We start from the raw sequence: 20,080 nt of genomic DNA on the forward strand, positions 1-20,080 counted from the left end.
TTAAAATATTTAAATATTTTATTCATACTATGTTTTCATTTATTTCCATTTATCATTATTTTATTTTGTTTAAATATTTAAATTTTTATTTATTTTATTTTAATGTATTTTATATTATTTTTAAATTTAATTTATTTTATTGCATTTTCATTTATTTTATTTTATTTTATTTTAGATTAGTTGACCTCCACTGGTTAAATCTACTTTTCTTTTGAGTGGAAAGAAGAAAGCACAGTGCTCTTAAATGCAAGAATGAGACCAGTACTGAGCATTTCTGAGCAGATGATCCTGTCTCTCATTGCTCACCTTCATTTCACCTTCTTGGTATTTTTTTCCATGTTTCCATGCAGTAGCACTGAGAACAGACACATTTACAATATAACAGGAGAAAACTGGGTGATATTAGAATGAAATACCACAAAGATTTCTTTATGCACACCACACCGCCCCCCGTCCCTGTCCCCACACTGGTTTGGTTCACATTTGGAGCTTGTAAGCAGCAAGACCAGAGTTATCAATCTGTCAAGAAGAAAATTTATAGCTTGATGACAAAATATAGGGGAGAGCTCAAGGCAGCCAATGCTGTAATAAGGGTAATGATACTGTATTTTGGATGTTCCTTAATTGCTTCTAGAATAAAGAAGTATTGAGAACTTTTAATCTTTTAAGTAGAATTTTTGCTAAGGATAAATTTACTCTTGTTTCACAAAACAACTTCTACCAATAAAATACATTTAAATTTTGGCATACTAAATACATTGAATGTTCTTTATTCTGCTTTTTCTTCAGTAAATGCACTTTATGTCCCTACATTAGTTTCAGAATTTTTTTTGCATGTTTTCACTATGGACAAATAGGGAAAAAAACAAAATGCACTGCCATGAGAAGTTAAATCTGGGTTTAATGGGTTTAACAGAAAAAACTAACTTTTGGATTCATTATGCTAGCCAACAGAAAGTTTTCTGCAGGAAAGAAGTCTGAGGTTTAACTGTAAAGTATGAGAAGAAAACCTTTATTAATTTTGCCTCAGGAAATCAATGATTTGAGTTTCAATCTTTTTTAGGTTCAGCTGTATTCTTTATCCCCCTGTCTGGCCTCAGAAATTAACTCCCCATACACTTTGTCATATGATTTACAGGTTGTTGGTTTGACACATAAGGACATTAAGTCAATAGTCTCTCCCTGAAAATCCTACTGAGAGTTAGGGCTGTCTGATATTAGATGTGCAATCAGAGTCAATCTGCTCTTGTGAAGTTGTAGCTTCTACATCGTATAGAAGCACCAAATGGAATAATTTCCCCAGAGTCTGCTGAAGGCTTATCACTGAGGGGTGCAAGGAATTTTGGATGGAGATCTGCAAAGTTGTGGATGACTTCATCAAGAGCTTAAGACTATGACCTTAGTAAATCTTCATGTTTAATTTCATTACAGAGGCTGGTTGAGCTCCTCTTTAAAAGAGCACTAAAAAAACCCCATAATATTCTTGTATGACAATATCTACTGTAAATTACTTTTTTTAAAAAAACACTGTTCCAGTTGACAACAGAATTTTAATACTGACTTCATGATTAAGGTTTGGGTCTGTTTCTGGTAAGAGAAGATACAGTCTCTTACCCTACTTCCACTTAGTGAACTATGTTGTTACCTACAGCAAATTCTTTTGCAAGCAAAACCATATTGAGCAGTAGCTGTGCTTTATCTTTTATTCCTTGCAAAGTGAATATTTTTAAGATACTTGTTATTCCAGTAGAAAATTCTCAGTTACAAAGACTAACCATGCAAGTTGCTGATGTGAGAGAAGTGTTGTGTGTGTCAGATGAAAAATGCATCTTGGTGCACAGAATATATTGCAAGGCTCTTCAGCTAAGAGCTACTTCAGTGATTGACTACCTCTCACAACAACTGAATCAGGATAAACAAAGATTGAAAAGTACTTTGTCTTCCCAAAAGCATTTAAAAGTTTTATCGAATTAGTAGGATTCTTGGAGAGGTTTTAGTAAAACTGCAGTGGATATGGCTGTGTCCAAACTGTTCTGTGAGCCTCGTCACTGGGATCTGCCAAAGGTAAACCTAACTTTCATAGATCAAAAGCAGTGAAGGGTCCTGTGTTATAAATTGAGGCGAATAATTTGATTCAGCCTTTTAAGTTCAATTAGTAATTTTATTAATTACAGCAAGCGATAGCAAGCAAAACAGCGCTGGGTTCAGCTGGGAGCCTGGCTCTGCCAAAAGCTGACAACCTTTCCTTCTTTTCAGTCCCTTTTTATCCTGCATAAGTAGGGGTGATGGGTCTCCTTCCACCGTGGTTATCAGTTTCAGCAACAATGGGTTTCCACTGCAGTTATCAGTTCCAGCCAGTCCTGCAAAATCTTTCACAATCTTTGTTTGTGGTTACCAGTCAAGCCTGCAAATTCCATGTCCCGACTTCCCCCCACTTTTATCCTAATTTCATACTTTTGATGAACAAACAAGTCAATGCAGTTCCTCACATCCTGCAACAGTTTTCTCTGAATTGCAGCCCATGATTAATCTCTCTGCTTTGATATTAGTGATCTAGCAAAGAGTTTGATCCCTCATAATCAATGATTCTTTGGCATCTATTGAAGTGAGTTATGCTGTCTTCCTTTCCTGAGCCAAATGGGAATTCATGTTGTCATTTATTTACTGTTTGCTGAAGGGAACATTTTAATCAATGACCTCATCACATTTTTGATATTTCATTGTCTCAAGATGGTTGCTTTATTTCTGGATTTAAAATTATTTCTTTGCTTTAACTGCTGTGCAATTTAAGCAAATAAATAAAGTTTTAGTAATTTAAGTGGTATGAAAATGAGGGCAAAAAAAGAACAGTCAAGTTTTACCTTGATTTTCAAAAAAAGAGCACTTTTATTCAGAGTTAAGGTTCAGGTTTGTTTAGATGTAAAGAAATAGACAATTCTGAGTGTTGCATGCAGAATTGGGACTGAGATTGGTACAACTAAACTAAGCTTTGGAAAAGCAATACAGTTGAGGAGTTTATCCATGACTCTTTGCCTTTCCAACCTTGTCAATATAGCCAGAAGAGATAGCTACTGGTAAAGTTGAGCCCCAGTGAGAATCTTACCAAAACTCCCAGTTCAGGTGGGCTACAAAGAATTCATCTCCCTGTTCCATGTCCATCCAGTGTCTTGTGGGACAAACCTGCTCTTGTTTCCACTCCCGACTTTTTAGCTGCAAGTGAAGCCAAAAGCAAAGATCTGTCTGGGAAAGTCAGTTTGTCCAATCTCCAGAAATGTCTCACCTGACAGAGTCAATTGCATTGTCATAATGCATTGGCTACATAGAGTGTGATTCCAGATGAGAAGTTCTCCTCTCTAGTTTGTGATACCCTCTGATGTTATATTTTAACAGAATAAATCCTTAATTTATGACTCCTTTGCAGCTTTGCCTTTTAAATTAATTGCCCTGTGGGATTGTCTACATATTAATAGTGAGTAGGGCTTCTTGTCTTATGAATTATCAAAACACTGATCTGAAGGAAATGAATTATATAAAGCATAGAACAGTACTTAACAAATTGTCTTCATTGTGCATTGAAATCTTGCTCTGTGTGCTTCATTTCAATCTGTCCACTGGTTTGTGACCTTTAGTCCCCACTGGGGAGAAACACATGTAACCCTCCTGAGCTGTTCACTTTGCATTTGGTACTCCAGTTTTGCTGAAAAACGTGTGAAAAGCCTGGCAAACACACAGCTGATAACACAAAGCTGGTGCTATTCAACAAAGTGTTGTCATTTATTTGTGATTGCAGCCTTACCCCTGGATGCAGCTTTTTGTGATGTAGCAGCTTCTTTTAGGTTTCTGCCCATGGAGATTTGACTTGCATTTCTTGAAAACATACCTTCTACATAAAGAGAATTTTTCAAGCATTTACCATGGAAGAAGAAATCCAAACAGCTCCTGGGTATATTTATTAACAAATTATTTCATTCAGGAGAGAGTTTAATCAGTACATGACTTTGATTCTGGATATGTTTAAAACACAGCAAATGTGCTGTGTTTTGGTTTGAATGTGCTGTGTTTTGGTTTGTTGTGGTTTTTTCATTCCCTTTTCTTGCATTTCTCATCCTGGATATAACTGGATTTACTATTTCCATTCGTAGATTAGTTGAGAATACCCAGCAGCACTAGGAACAGTTTGCTCTTTAATCATATCTTCCTTTCTTCTCTCTTTCCATGTCTCATCACCCTTCCCAAAGCAGAGAAATTTCAATTTCCTACTCTTGTAATCTATTTTCAGATTTCTGGGACTTCTTCCCCAACCCCCAGGGAAAAAAAAAAAAAAACACAAAAAATGCCCCACCACCATGAATCAACTCAAAATATGAATGGAAGTAAATTAAAGGATGCAGGAATATAGTTTTTATATGACATTAGGAAAGAAATGACAAAGGAAAGAAATTTGTGATGCCTTTTCTTCATTGTGAGTAGGACTAAGGACTGTTTCCTGTTAAATACACAGCTCATCAGGGAACTTCAAACTTTGGAGAACTTTATAATATATGTGCTATGTATGTATGCTGATGCTTTAGCTAAGCCTATGTTTGAGGTTTGGAGCAGTTTTATATCTGTGATTCATGTGTTTTGTTTGAGTTTCAGTACCTGGGGTAGAGGAAGAAATCACTACAAGACATACTCTAGAGATAACAGCTTGGTTTACTTAGACCGTACTTAGTGAAAACAGCTGTTTCTCCCAGGCTCTTCCTTCCTGACAGATCACAGAGAAGATTTCCTTTTGCTTTCTAACAAAAGCTTTCTAGCAGCTGTACTGAGAGAAGCTTAACTTTTCTTACCATTTGTGAAAATTTCAGCAAATTGAATCCTCTCATCTGGCACACATAAACCCCTCCATTATATCATCCATTTTGTATTGTGGAAAGAGATTTTCTTGCAAATAGAATGGAAACTGGCCTGTTGACATATAGTCTTACTTTTGGAATCACATTGTATTTTGAGGCGTCCAAAACATTTATGATACTTGGTGAAGATACACATTACCTGGTTGGTTCCATATTTGAGGGAAATTAGAGAGGGTTATTTACCTACTGTAATGGAAATAGCATCATTATCTCTGTCTTACTCTGTCATTTTTTGGTCAGGGGATTTTCTGGGTCTGATTTAATTGCATGGAGTTGCTGCAGTATTGCCATGGGACTGCAGCAGTATAAGCTGAATGGTATTTTAGAGTGTGAATATGCTTTGGAGCCTTCCACTACAGTTTGTTCTTTGATTTATAAAGGTGAAATAATGATTGCACCATTCAAAAGTTGACTTATTTTCAATAAGGATCTGGCTTCGTCAATCAATAGGCTACCACCTTTTAGTCTGCAAAAACCTTTTGAAAATACTTTTTCCATTGCCATCTCAAATCTCTATTTGAAAACAGCTAAAAAGCATGATATAGTACTTCATTCTCTGTAATGTAATAAGAAATATTTAGAAATGTTTCTATTCTGGAACATGTTAGATTAAATCTCCAGATAGGAAGGCCATTTGTACTGACTGGTTTTGTCAGAAGTGACTAGAAAATCCTACAACTTAATGCATGACAGAACATGCTGAAGTACAAGCTGTGACCAGAAACCAATCCCAAATAATCCCCTCCCTTCAAGTCTTATTCTGAGCAATTTTTTTCAGTTTGGCAACCTCAAAGTGTTCTTGTCCTCTATTCCTGGTTTTGCAACTAAACAAAATAATTATCTGGTCATACAATATCATTTTTCATTAATGTATTTGGAATAAAATTATATGACTTCACAAAAAGAGTAATTCCCATTTTTAAAGGACAGTTTTAGGGATGAGTAATTGTCTGAATTGAAATAAGGAAAATGTTTTCTTAAATTGAAATAAGGTAAAAATTAGAGCATGAAGATATAGGAAATATTTTTTTTCCTCTCTATTCCCTCAGTTATTCTACTGAATAAGCTTGCCCTTTTTACAGCAACCTATATTGAGAATGAAACAACACAATCTTAATTACTTTTGACATAGTTTTAGATCATTAATACATCTTCCCAACTTTCTGACTTTGGTCAAAAGCTGGATCAAATCCAGAAAAGAGTGTTTCATAAAAAATCCTACTCAAGATTATGATTTCATTGTGTTTAGCATGACATAAATAAATATCAAACACAAACCCGTTATATATATATATATATATATATATATATATATATATATATATATATATATATATTTTTTTTTTTTTTAAGCCAAGTAATTTGCTTTTAAGAACAGACTTTTGGTACTGTTCGTGGTCGGCACTTGCACCCTTAATTTTGACTTTGTGGAAATGCCACCAAATCATGACCATAACTGGGACATGGGAAAAAAACCCACCTTACTGGCAAATTTAGTGGGCAATAATAGACTGCACAGGGAATATGGTATTTTAAAGGAGAACTGGGACCTTCAGTGTGATTTTAATCTGTGTTTTTGCTGCACAGTTTTGAAATTTCAAACTCTGGAGTGCAGTTCACAAGCGGTAAAATTCAGTTCTCTAAATCTCAGAGGTGGTCTTTGAAAATTATCTAGAGAGTTAGGGATCCTTTTGAATCTTGTTTTGTAAAGACCTCTTTCTGAGGGGGGCTCCTTTATAAACACTGCTCAGCAGGGCTGTACAAAATGCTGCTCTGACAGGCTTGCTGATGGGGAAACAAGGATGTTAGGTCCTAGGTGAAAAAATTGGAGACCTGACTTTTTTCAAGTCTTGGGGACAGTTCCTCTCTCTTTTTCCCTGGGAAATCCCTGGCCAATCATGATATCATTGGCTTCCATCTCCATCTGAAATATTTGGTCTATTAGTTGATTTTGCATTGACATGCCTTTAAAATTAGTTGTTTGAATATTGGCTGGCAAATAGCCTATGTGATAATAATGAGTTAGAATTAATTTCTGACTATCGCTAGTACATTTATTTTTAAAAAAAGTTTTTATACTCAATGAGACTAACAGCAGTGAATGCAGTACTTACCTCAACATTTCATATATGTCTTTCTTTTTCTACAGAATCCTATTTCAATCAGTTACTTAAAAGGTCATGTTTAATGTCACATCAAAACTCCTACAGAGATTTTTTTTTTTCTGACGCTGGTAATGTTAAGCAAATACCCAAGGTTCTGGTCACTTCTTCAGTTCATTTTCTGTTTAAATATTGCACTCAAACTTACTATGATATCTCAATTGTGGTGTTTGACAGTTTTATGTTTTAAGGGATGGTTCCAGTTATCATATCACTGAAAAACTCAGCACAATGATATAAAGGTACTTCTGACATCTGGATGAAGCGTGCATGGCTCAGTAGTAATGCAGTAGTAGTGACAAAGACAGAGGAGAGATGGCAGGATTTCCACAGCCATGTTGTTAAATCCATCATTTGGTTATTTATGGCCTTCAGTGAGAATTATTAATTATAACTTTGAGATCTCTCTCAAAATCCTAGATATGCATGATTTTGCCTAACTATTCCTCCCATGGAAACCAGAGTTAACTTTTTTCAAATCTTTTGGCCTTTTCATGTAACACTGCTGCTCTTTTTATTGTTCCATTGCTGTAAAAGATAAATAAAAGACAGTAATTGATATGCTAAAATCTCTAACCAGTGAAATCCTGAAGAATAACATTTGTTCTTTTCCTGGATAAAGGCAGTAAATCTTTTGTAAATGAATAATCAAAGGAAATGAAAGCAGAGAAGAAAAAGCAGTGTATTGTAACACTGTTCTCCTAAGCGGTGAAACTGGACTAACAAAGCAAGTTTTTAAACACAGAAAGTGTAAGATAAAAAGAAAACTAGGGTAAAAAAGATGCAATCAAGATAACTTCTGCACAGAACTTCATTTTAAATAAATTTGAGAAGAGCATGAATTTTGTCAAGTTACATGCAAGCAGGTCTTGACAGGTGGCATAAAATAGATTGGGTAAATTATGGAGTAGATGAGGGTAGAGACAACACAATGATGTTACCTCACTTTTGAAACAAGCCATGTAGAGTTTTTCTAATTTTCCCTGCACAGACTGAGGGACAAGCAAGTGAGTGAAAGCACTCCTATTTACTGCTAATCCAAATATTTAAATAGGCTCTGCTCATTTATGAACAAACCCTGTTCCGCCATCCTTTTCAGAGGGAACAGCAGGACCGGCACTTGTCATTATTGTTTCTAGTGTGCAGAATAAAAGAGGCCTTTTGAGATTCAAGACCCAGTCTGCAGTGTAACATAAAACCTGGGCTTTTAATTCATCCTTTCCTGTTGGTTTGGAGTTGTTTTGTTTGTTGCTTTTTATTTTGCTTTTATTTAACACTAAGTGATGATGAGGAGAGGAATTCTCTGAACGGTAAGAATATCATTCTTACCTTGAGATTTTCCAGTTTACCAAGAAATTCTGTTTTGTAATCTTTGCCTTTGGTATGACATAATTGAAATATTTGGCAAGGTGTCAATTCAAATTCCTTCTAATTAGTTTGCAAATAAATAGAGCTAGAAAGCTTCCTGTTAGCCATTATTAACAGCAACATCCATTGCTAAACTTGCCCGATATTTTCTTTTTGGGACTCAACTTTCACTTACTTAATCCTGGAAAAGGATTTTACTCTGTGGTCTGAAATTTCCCTTACTGTGTATCTGCCTGAAGCTTAGATGCTTTGATTACTGGAAATATTGTTGATACAAGAGTCATTATATTGCTCGTGTTCAACAGCATATAAGTAAGTTTGCAGACTTGTCATTGTGAAAACACAGTTACAAAAAGCCAGTTTGCAAATATTATATTTTCATGGAATTGTTCCCATGATGTTTCCTCACATAGGTACCATGCTGCAAGAGAACACACAATAAAAATTATGCCACTAGGTCTTTGGTGTTGGAGACGAGCACACAACAAAACGCGCCGAGGGTCCCGCGACAGCAGCCAACCTCTATTGATGCTCTTCTCCTTATATGGCATTGAAGGTCTGCTCGGTTCTTCCTGATTGGCTGAACTGGTTGCCACCCAGCCTGCCAGCCAATAGCTGCCCAGCCAGACAGCCAATAGCTGCCTGTGTCCCCAGCGGCCCAGACTGGCTGAGTTATACAACCAAGGTAATGATATAAACAGTTATTAAATCACTTATATTTCAGGTATAAAATTATAGTTAGGAGTACTTCTAACTGTGAGGCCTCCAAGCCAACTGTTAGTCGCCACATAATTAAAGATGCATAAAGGACTTCAAGCAAAATTATCTGGACTTCTCTATTTTGGCCTCTCCTACCTGTGAAGCTAATCAGCCACACTAATTAAAAAAAAAATGAAGACTTTCAAAAAATGTGGACTTGTTTAAAAAAAAATGAGGTCTTAAAAAAAGCCACTTTTGTGCAAAGGTGAAAAAAGCAGTCTGTCCTGGGCTTTTTGTTCAAAATATGGAGCAGAGAGCTTGCAAGTGAAATACTGACTCTGTAGGCAGCTAATTTGCTTTGATCTGACCCCAGAGTCATTGCATCATTAAACTCAGTTGAATTTTCATCTTCTAAAATTGTTCTTTCTTTTTATGTAAAGTTAATAGGAAGGCAGCAGCTGTCTTTTTTTTTTTTTTTTTTTTTTGTCCAACTAGAGGAATTGCATATTTAGGACCAGACTGTTCTGTTTTCATGTACTATAACATGTTTTCACAGTTTGAGCATCAAACCATACATATGTTGCACCAGGAAAGCATCGAGAGCTCCCAGAGAAGACATGTTCAAGAAATCAGTCTCCATGAAGTACTCCACCAACAATGCCCCCATAGATATGTTAGAATATTTTTTTTAAGTCAGGGTAGTAAAGGGTCTCGAGAAAGCACGTTGCAGCCCAGGTAATCACTTTTTCAGCTCAAAAGAAGCAAATATTTGTGATTGCCTCCAGGATTTCTGAGGCCAAAATACCAAGGTTATTTTAACAGCAAGTTGATACTATCCTGGGAAAATAAGATATGTCAGGTTACCTGGTATGTATGAAACAGACCTTATTGCACCTGAATTTATTGTCTTTTATAATTTTCAACAAAAACACCATTCAGCTGTATCTTGCCTGACAGTTAAGTTGCGTACAGTGCCCATTTTAGTCAAATGAATGGCAGTAACCTTTACTCTGAACAAATAGCTACCCTGCCAGGGGAAGTGCTGCTTTGTCTCTGCAGTCCCTCTGCGTTAACTCCTCATCGGTTATGGCTCAGCAACAACCATGTTTTTCCCTTTCTCCATTCTGCCAACTGCAGTTCCAGCCTCTGTAAGTGATCACTGTATGGTTCATTAAGTTTTTGTACATATAAACTGGTATTTTGAGAGCTGTTATTAAGATCTACAGATCTGGCCAAATTTTTGCAATGTTTAACTTCAAGTATGTTTTCCCATGATAGCATTATGTCAAATAACACTGTATTGGATGGCAATTCCATATGTAGAAATGGAACTTCTTTTTCTGAATTCTCATAATTGTGCTGAATTTTTTCAGGAAGGATTGGAAACTGAGAAGGGCAGCATTTTCCAGAGAGTTTGGTGTTGACTTATGACTGCCATCTCCAAACTGCATTTATTATGTGGCTACCATAGCATGTAGAAATGGAGTAGAATGAATATGGTTTTATTTTTCTCTGCACATTGTATCATTTTTAGTTGAATTATAGCTAAAATTAAGCAATTGTATGGGTAGTAATACATATGGCAATAGGGAACTTGGTAATATAGGAATCATAAAAAATATGTGCATTTAAATATTTCCACAATGTGCTTAAGTTGAAACATGAAAATAGACTTTATTAATGGGTGAATTTCTGAATAAATAGGATAAAACCATGAGACTACTCTGTTGAAAAACATCATTTCCCACCTGTACAAGGAAGTAGGGCAGGGGAGGATTTTATTTCTGTCTCTGTCAGATCCTCTCACCAACCCAGCTTGGGAGGGTGCTTGAATTCACCCCTTCCTCAGCTTTTCACCTGTGTGTCAGGCCAGGTTCCTTTCTAAGCCATAGAGACATTCATTACTCTTTCTCATTTATCTCTGATGACTACTGACAGGACCTGAGGGAGCAGCTTGAAGCTTCACTGGGGGAGTAGAGGCTGGGTACTGGAAAAAGCACCTTTACTCAGAATGTGGATGGGCACTGGAACAGGCTTCCCAGGGAAGTGGGCGCAGCACCAAGACTTCCAGAATTCAAGAATCCTTTGGACAATGGACACTTCTTTAAGAGCAAGAGCCAGAATTTTGTATAAGTTCTTTCATTTTGGTTAGTCAAAGTCCATATCAGTTCAGGGAAAAAAAAAAAAAAAAAAAAAAAAAATATATATATATATATATAAAAGCAAGCAATGTAAACTATGACACTAATGCATTTAAAAATTGTAACTTGTCTGATGAAAACTTTAATGGATGGGAATCAAAATCTTGTATTCAGTAAATCATAAGCTAACATTTTTTCTTCTTTTTAAGTTATTGTGTATGAAATGCTAATTCCTTCTGTCATGGATTAGCATTTCAGGGTTTTATGCTACTAAAAAGACGTCATCTTAATAGTTACTTGAAGTCTTTTGTTCAGGGTATGGGAAATACTCAGAGAGAGTTCATTCTCAATTTGGCAGATGGAGTTCATGATACTAACTAACAGAATATATTTTATTGAAATAAAGACCCATTTACGATGAAGCTTTGCACAAAAGTAGTAGCCTGAATTTTTGTGGTCTAAGACCATGAACCTTCTAATTATATTCAATTTTTGCTATAAACCCGGTTAACTTGTAAGCAGTCAAAATACTGCTTTTATAATTAGAACATGATAATAAGTGTTCCTGAAGCAACAACAACAAAAAAAAAAAATTAAAGAATTTTAATGTTGCACAGGACTGTGAGTTGCTCCTTGTGCTTGAAGCCTTAATTTCTGGCAATGCATTTTCCTTAGTATATTTGATTCCTTCCAAAGTGGGGAGTGTTTTTGAGTCTGTAGCCGCCTAAGAGAGCTCTAATAATGCACTTAAGAGATGTTCGTATTTGTCCAGTAAATGCATTAAATGTATTTTGTGTGCTGCTCTGTATGTAGACATAAACTGAATAAAGTTCTCCTGTATTAATGTGTCCCAAATCTGTATCAAGATACAGATCTGTTTCTGAAACTCCTGAGCAGGGCTGTCTGGGGAGCAAGGCAGTTTGAAATGTACCTATCACACTGTCCTGAGACCTGCAACACAGTGCAAGTGGCAATTCTGTCTGTAAGCAGGTGTCTATTGCTTATCAAAGGGGAAAACCTGCAGTCAGGTGTTACACAGGATGGCAAAGCCTGTAGGGATTTTGGCACCTTTTAGAACAACCTCGTGGCTATGACAGTTTCTTCCCCACAAGCACATAAGCAGTTGTGGCACCCTCTGCCAAAGAGTATCTTCTGACTCTAGGAGAGGAAGTTTTTTGGAACTTTGTATATAATTTTGTATTTATATTTATATGCCTTATGTAATTTTGTATATATTTGTATATTTTTGTCTATATCAGACATATACAAAGTTTGGATTCTGGGGCCTATTTCCCATCAGAAACCTCAGCATGAAAGACTTGTTAATTGTGCACCTCCTTTAAACCACAAAGCCCTTGAACAGCAAAGATCAGGGCAGATGCAAAGCAGTGATTAATTGATTTTGTAGATTGAAGGCCAAATGAACTATCTGACTATACTGTCCTTTCTTTGTCACATTCAGTTAGGTAGTCTGATTAAAAAAATAATCTGAATCTTTTGCTGTTTCTTTTGGAAATTTTTACCCTTTCTTTTCCCCCCCTTTATTGTTTCAAGACTTGAATAAACACGGTATCTTCTTCCAAAGAAGTGGCAGGAGACAGTTGTCTGCAAAGGAAGATGATGAAATTTACACTTTTGAGCATTCAGGTCTAAGGAGTAGCCTAACTTCCTCATAAACTGTTTCCCTTTTGCATGTCTCATCAGCATCATAAAGATTAAGCACTACTGTGCATCTTCACTTGCATCTGGGACTGAATTACTGTAACAACCCACCATAAGGTGCAAGTGATGAATAAATGTAAGTCAGCTCTGTTCTTAAGATGTATTTCTTTGCAAGTTTCTGCCATAAATTTTTGAAGAATTTTTCCTCTCTTCTGAATTAGACATCTGCCAAATTACCATGAACAATTTTGGAGAGTCTGCAAACAGACCTGTCTTCTGGACAGTATAGTGAAATTTCTAATTGAAAGCCCTTCTGACTACAGAATTTTTTGTGTGTATGTCTACTTTAACAACATGGGTGGGAGGAGACAAAAGTACAAGCTGTCATTAGAATTCTGCATATACCAAAATGGCCTCTAGCTGTTAGGAGACCAGCATTGAAAAGTACTTCCATAACCACAACAAAAACACGTTGCTCTTAGCAAGGCACTTCTCAACTGTGAATCACTCCATAGCACGGAATACTTGTGTGTTTTTCCCAGACATGAGTATACACTGGGAGAAGAACTCATTGAGAGCAGCTCTGCAGACAAGGAGAGAGAAGGAGAGGGGAATTCTCATGGATGGAAATTTGGGTGTGACCTTGCAGTGACACCTGAAAGCCAGAAAGCCCAGAAAGCCAGTTGTATCCTGGGGAGTGTAATTGCCAGTTTTACCCTGGGCTGCACCAAAAGAAAAGCCAGGAGGTACAGGGAGGTGATTCTTCCCTGCTACTTCACCCTCATGAGACTGCATCCAGGCCTGGAGCCCTGATCACAAGAAAAATGCAGACCTGTTGAACAGGCCAGAGTTCAACCCAACATCACTCCACACATCAGGCCCCATGAATTAATCACTCTGTTCCATACAGCAAGAGAGAATAGCCTGTCCTGCAATCCTGGAAAACTAAATCTCATGCCCCCACTCAGAGAAATTATATTAAAATAATATTCCTTGAATATTAAAGGACTAGACCCTGAAACTATTTTTCATCAGAATACTTTTAAGAGTATGTCCCAAATTTACATTATTATAGCAAAGAAATTTTGAAATCCATCATATTTCAAGGTGGTTTATGAAAGGTATTTTTTCCTCTGAAAAACCTAACTTTGTTCTTAATTTCTTAATTGGCCACAGTAAGGCCCCAAACAGGTCTTTGTAAGCCTCTATTTGACATCACTTTCAGTAAGGTTTGTCAAATAATATCAAATTGCTACATAGCAGATGTCTGTCTCTGAGACAGTTTTCAAGTCATGCTTAATATCCCCTGAAATAAGCCCTTTTAAAAACAGCAGTCCATCTGGCCTATTTTGGATGTCTTTCTGTGAATTGAGGGATTTTGAAATATTTCTCTCTATTGACTAAGAAGATAGTGTAGTGCCATGTGTGTGTATGGTACAGGTCTGCACTAGGTCAGGTAAACACTGCATTTAAAGGGCCTCATAAACCTCTTGACTTTGCTCTTTAGCCTTCAGCAAAGCCAAGGTTTCTCAAGTTTTTCCTAGCAATATCTTTAATTGTTAATGGAAAGGTCAATTATTCAATTCATTCCCAACATTAGTGATGTTATTCAGGAGCAGTGTCTCTGAGTTGATGAAACACAAGATTTTTGTTCCCAGATCTCTCCCTGGCTCACTGAGGACCTCTGTCTTCCAATGTTTGTGTTCTGTAAAGAAAGAACTAAAAAATCATACCCACCTCCATTGAGACTAGCTAGACTGCATAAATTGCTATTAGATCTTCTGTAATTTTTTTGAATCAAACTTCTCCAGTGTTTTTATGTTTAATTTCTGAATTATTATTAGATTTATTTCAGGTCTTTTTGCTTGTCAGCATAGCAGAAAAGTTAATAAGTAATTGTCTTTTTCTCCATTCTCTGGTGTTCTGTTTGTGTTTTGCATTATCTTCATCATCCTTCTTTGGAATCCTCCAGACATCAGAATAAGCAGAGATTAGCAGGAGGCTGAAGTGTGGGTAGGAAATGTGAATCTGGCTGATTCTTGTCAGCACAGACCTCTCACAGTGAGCTCAATAATGTAAACCTACAGCCATTTATTAAGGACAAAAAAGAAAGTTCTGTCTTTTCCCCATTGTCATAATTGTTCACAAGGAGCAGTGGAGTAAAGAGAAAATTTTTCTCCATGCATGTTTTACATTACTTTTGAGAAGTAGAGTCTTTCAAATGGTACCCTTGTACAGGTCCATTGGACACTGTGTAGTTGTTTTGCAGAGACATATGGAAATTTTCACAAACTCTGGGAGTCCCAGAGTATCATTAAGCCCATTTAAAACTGTCTCAACCAGCAGAAAAATAGAGAAGGCTGCAGAAAACCATTTTCTCTTGTCTAGATTAGAGAAGAAGGATGAGATGCAGTGTCTGGATCCTCTAGATGGCAATTAATGGAATGATTCTCCATCAAAAATTGCAGTTTCATCAAACTCAAGATACTTCACAGAGATGAAGTCTTGGAGACAAAAAATTTCAAACAAATTGCTCAGATATTAATTTTACTTAAATCAAGCAGTTGGTTTTCGAAGAAAAGTGTAAGTCATTTTGATAAGGTGATCATTGTTGTCATTCCAAAAAAATTAATTTGGACAGTAATGCTAACATTTATTTTTGCAGCACATTTTATTTCATGGATTGTATTTAATATTTGAATATGAGTTAAATCTAAGTTAACCAAGGCTAGAAACCAAATCCTGAACATCCCTGGGTAACATTTACTCTTGTAGAGGGCAGTAGGTTCTTTGAGTGATTTATGGGTAGGAAAGGAAGGACAGATAAGGAAAGAAATGAAGGATGGAGCAAGGAGGTACCTTTACATTGAGGCTGAAGAATTGCTGCCCAGAAGAAGTAACAGACTTGTCAAGACCATAATTAGACTGTGGCAAACTCAGAATCTGAATTTAGAGCCCCAAACTACCTTTGTTGATGACACCATCTCGAGAAAAGAGATTTGGTACTTTACTGTTTTTCACTTGAAAGTTGAATTGGTGAATATCTAAGAAATTTATATAAAATTAATAATTTCATATTTTTGTGTTTTGGTTTCTTTACATGTGCTACAATCTGAGTTGTCACTTATATTTCTGCTTCTTCTTGAAGTCATTTCCCAACCTCATTTAATCTTATGTTCTGCAATGTCCAACCTGTTCTCTACTGTCCTCAAATAGGCACAGTCTGGTGAAAACTAAATTCAGAACAAAAAAAACAAGGTGGGTTTTTCTCACAGAACCACTTTAAGGATAGAATCAGACAGCCTAATATTTTGCCAATGTTTTTAGCCATCCCATACCTCAGACAGACGTGTTGGTGGAACAGACAAGAAAACAGAATCACAAGTGGACTGTAAGGCACAGTCTTTGGACAATTGTAAGGCTTCAAACAAATCTGCTAATAAAAACTATAACTTGAGAGCAGAAAAAACACCTTGAGAATGTTAATTTCACTTGAATCACAAGACCCTTCCTCTTTTGTTTCTTTATTCACAATTCCACTTTTGTAATTACATTGTCATACTTGCAAAGAACCAAGTCTCTTACATTCAGAATGAGAACTTTTGATTCCAATTTATCAGTAATTTACTCACATCTTCAACCATATTTGTCATTTACCTCCCTGCCTTCCAGTCTAATATGTGACAAACATACTACACACTAGCTGACACACAGCTTCATAATAATGAATGCTTTTTTGGCACTCCAGAAATGTGTTTGCCATATCTCACAGAGAGAAGTGCCATTTGTACTTATTTAGTGAAAAAGAATCAGAGATTTAAGCACTTCAGATTTTAAAACATCCATAAAAAGAATGGCTATCGTGACTCAAACCCTCTCAATACCTATCTCTGGCAGTGGACAAACACTTAGGGATACACAGAATAGGGTTAGGCTTTTCCCTTTACTTCTTCCATCTTCCCACAATCTGTAGTTTAGGAAGCTCGTGGAGCTTTTTATTTTTCTTTCCCCGCAGCTTGTTATTTTTATTAGTCCTCAGTAATACTTCATTTTTCATTAATTTTTCTTGAATTCTGTTAAGTCTGAACAACTTCCTGTTGTAGGCAGTTTCCTGCTGTAACTATATTCTCTGTGAAACAGTATTTCCTAAATTTCATTTCCTTCCCATAGCTCCTGTGCTGCAAAAAAACGAGTATTGATTCCAAATTCACATAACTCATATGCTTATAATTTTATGTACATCTGTCATACACCTGTTCAGTTGCTTTCCAAACTGCACTGTTGTATCTATTTAAATTTTCCTCAGAAAGGTCGTTCCATGCATTAGATGATAACTTATTTCTATGTATTTTCTTCTATGTAAGAGTTAGGGAAACAAATATTAGTTACACTAGATATAAGAAGACAAGAAGACTGAAGCAGAAACAAAATGTTGTTGCATGTGTAGTGTGTGATTTGGAAGTAACTGAGAGGTAGCTAAAAATAACAGGTCTGCAAAGTAACGCACAGATGAAGTTTCAAGGAGGATTAATGAAATGTTCACAAATTACTCTATTGAAAATAGTATGTTATCAGTATTTAAAAAGTGATTTAATTCTGAAGTCAATAGGAACAGTGGTTGGCCAGCATATGAAAATACCATTCTTAATGACACTGCTACACTTAAATCTTCCCTGGATGGCTTGTTCTGGGTGTGGAATACAGCAAATAAAATGGAAAACATTCACTGCGAAGAGATGAAGTGGCTTTGCTATATTCTGCAGACATAGGAGAACAATATGTCTTTTCAGAAATGTCCAATACAACTAACACAGTGACAACAAAGTGATGTGTAGAACATAGAAAAATAAGTCTGCAATAAGGATTTAATTTAACTAATTTAGAATCATACAATATCCTGAGTTGGAAGGGACCCACTAGGATCGAGTCCAACTCCTGACTCTGCACAAGATCACCCCAAAAATAACACCATATATTTGAAGGCATTTTCCAAATGCTTCTCTAACTCTGTCTGGCTGCTCCTGTGACCACTTCCCTGGAGCTCTGTTCCAGTGCCCAACCACACTCTGGATAAAGAACTTTGTCCTAATATCCAACCTAATCCTCCCCTGACACAGCTTCAGGCTGTTCCTTCAGTCCTGTCTCTGGCCACCAGAGAGAAGAGATCAGTGCCTGCCTCTCCTCCTTTCCTCACAAGTGAGATGTGCATCATCTTTTTTTTTTCTTTTTTTTTTTCTTTTCTTTTTTTTTTTTTTTTTTGTGGTCAATTTTGAACTGTTGGTTTAATGTCTTGATTTTCTCAAACAAGGAAAACCTGAGGCCATAGTTTGCTATATGCTTTTAGGGAAAAAATGTATAAATGTATGCAGAGTTCTAAGGATGAAATAAAATAGGATCTAAAAGCCTAAAGAACACATAACAGTCAGTCAAAGAGGGTGTATAATGTGGTTGCAAATAGAAAGCCACAGGTATTCAATGTACAGCTAAATTCCCACCCAGGAGCTCCAGAGTTGCTTAGAAACACAGAATTGTCAGTAACCAAATAATTTTTATGCTGTGTTTTGAGAAAGGTTCTAAAACTACAGCTGAAAAAAACCTTGAATAGTTTTGCTCACATGTACTTCTTTTCCATTAAATATCGTTTCTCCCTTTTATCTGTTCCCTTTTCTCTCCTACCAGTAAAGAAGGGTGAGAAAAAGGGTATTCCTGGAAAACTGAAGTCATGGCTATTATAATACTTTTGTATATTTTTCTCAATAAAAAATAAAAAGCCTACAAATGACATTAAAGTGATGTTTTTCCCCAAGTAGTTTAGATTTAATAGAAATACTATTGACATGTCCTTCGAGTGTCCCACTTTAAGTCCACCAAAATTACCAGGAGAGGAAGAGAGGCTGGCAAAGACAAGATAAATAAGAAGGTGCTGAGCAGTAATGACAGCTGCAGCTGAAAAAAGACATAAAACTTTCTTTATGGTTGTATGGCAAGGCAAAAAACATAAATGGAGGGAAGGTGGCTTCTGTAATAGCTGTGTAATAGTGTAGCTCTGGAAGTTCTTCAGGTCTGAAATTATTTCATGGAAACTACGAAAGTAGCTTATGCAAAAAAAATATTTGCCAGATAGAAGCTCTATCCTAACTAGGAGTTATATGGCTGAGTTTCCTATGGCAATGGTATATGGTATATGGTATATGATACCAGTTGGCATTTCAGGATGGACAGTAGGTGCAATTTCCTCTTTTATTACAGATTTGCTCTCAATCTGCCACAGGACTGTTGCAGGAGCTGTGCTCTGACCCTTATCCTTGGAGCAGGGAAGCAAGCAATGATTCCCAGGATATGCTCCCCTCACAGACACCTTGGGCCGGTCCTTAGTGCCAATTGTTACTCAGTGAAGTGTCACTACAGCACATGTAACAACAGGAACTTCTCAAAGGCATAGGTTAACTCTAAACCTGAGACAATAATATAGGAAAAACTATTTGATTTCAGTGTGATGTACATTAGGATCACTGCAAATATTAAAAATCTTACCTCAGGAAAGGGTTCTTGTACTTTCAGAGAGGTTGAAAGTCAGTTGCTTGGCTTGGGATTCCAATTTGGCTTTTGTAATATGAGGAGAGATATTTGTAATGCAAATCACCCTCAAAGGAAAGGGAATGATCCACTTTACTGAAACAACAAATCCTGCCATAATCTTGCTAACACCGTAAAACCCAGTTTACTCAAGCATTTGATGCATTTTTGTCCCTATGTGTTAAGCTGACAAGACAGGATTTACAAAATGTTCCTGGTAGGATGGGACAAAAAGCAAAGAAAACTGAGAAAGGCTGTGGAACTTCAATGAGGCTTTTGTGGAGCACTTAGTAATGAGGTCATTGCCTCGTTTTCCTCTGCCCACTTTCAATGCTTTTCCAGTGCCTCTTTAGCTGTGGCTGGGATCACTGGTGTTCTCACATGAAAAATTAGCAGCTCCTCCCCACCATGCAGTCTGTGGAAAAATTCATTTAGGAGTTTGGTGACCTTTTATTCCTCAGGAGCCATCCCAAAGATGACAGTTTGCTTGTCTCCCTTGATCTTTCCCTCTGTAGTCCTGTTATTCCCTTGGCAGCACATCACATCTATCTTCTTGACTTAGGTGGGCCTGTCA

At 36.6% G+C, this 20,080-nt stretch overlaps 1 long non-coding RNA gene across 1 annotated transcript in view; it reads right to left on the reverse strand.

The window, feature by feature from the left end:
- LOC116183602 (uncharacterized) overlaps nt 1–19,644 on the reverse strand; it is a 31,136-nt gene extending 11,492 nt beyond the window's left edge. The window contains exon 1 of the long non-coding RNA XR_004148249.2: nt 19,465–19,644. This is a non-coding gene — a long non-coding RNA (uncharacterized LOC116183602). The remainder of the gene's footprint in view (nt 1–19,464) is intronic.
- Nucleotides 19,645–20,080: the final 436 nt, after the last annotated feature.

The sequence above is a fragment of the Lonchura striata genome, chromosome 4, assembly GCF_046129695.1.
Source record: "Lonchura striata isolate bLonStr1 chromosome 4, bLonStr1.mat, whole genome shotgun sequence".
Taxonomy (NCBI): domain Eukaryota; kingdom Metazoa; phylum Chordata; class Aves; order Passeriformes; family Estrildidae; genus Lonchura; species Lonchura striata.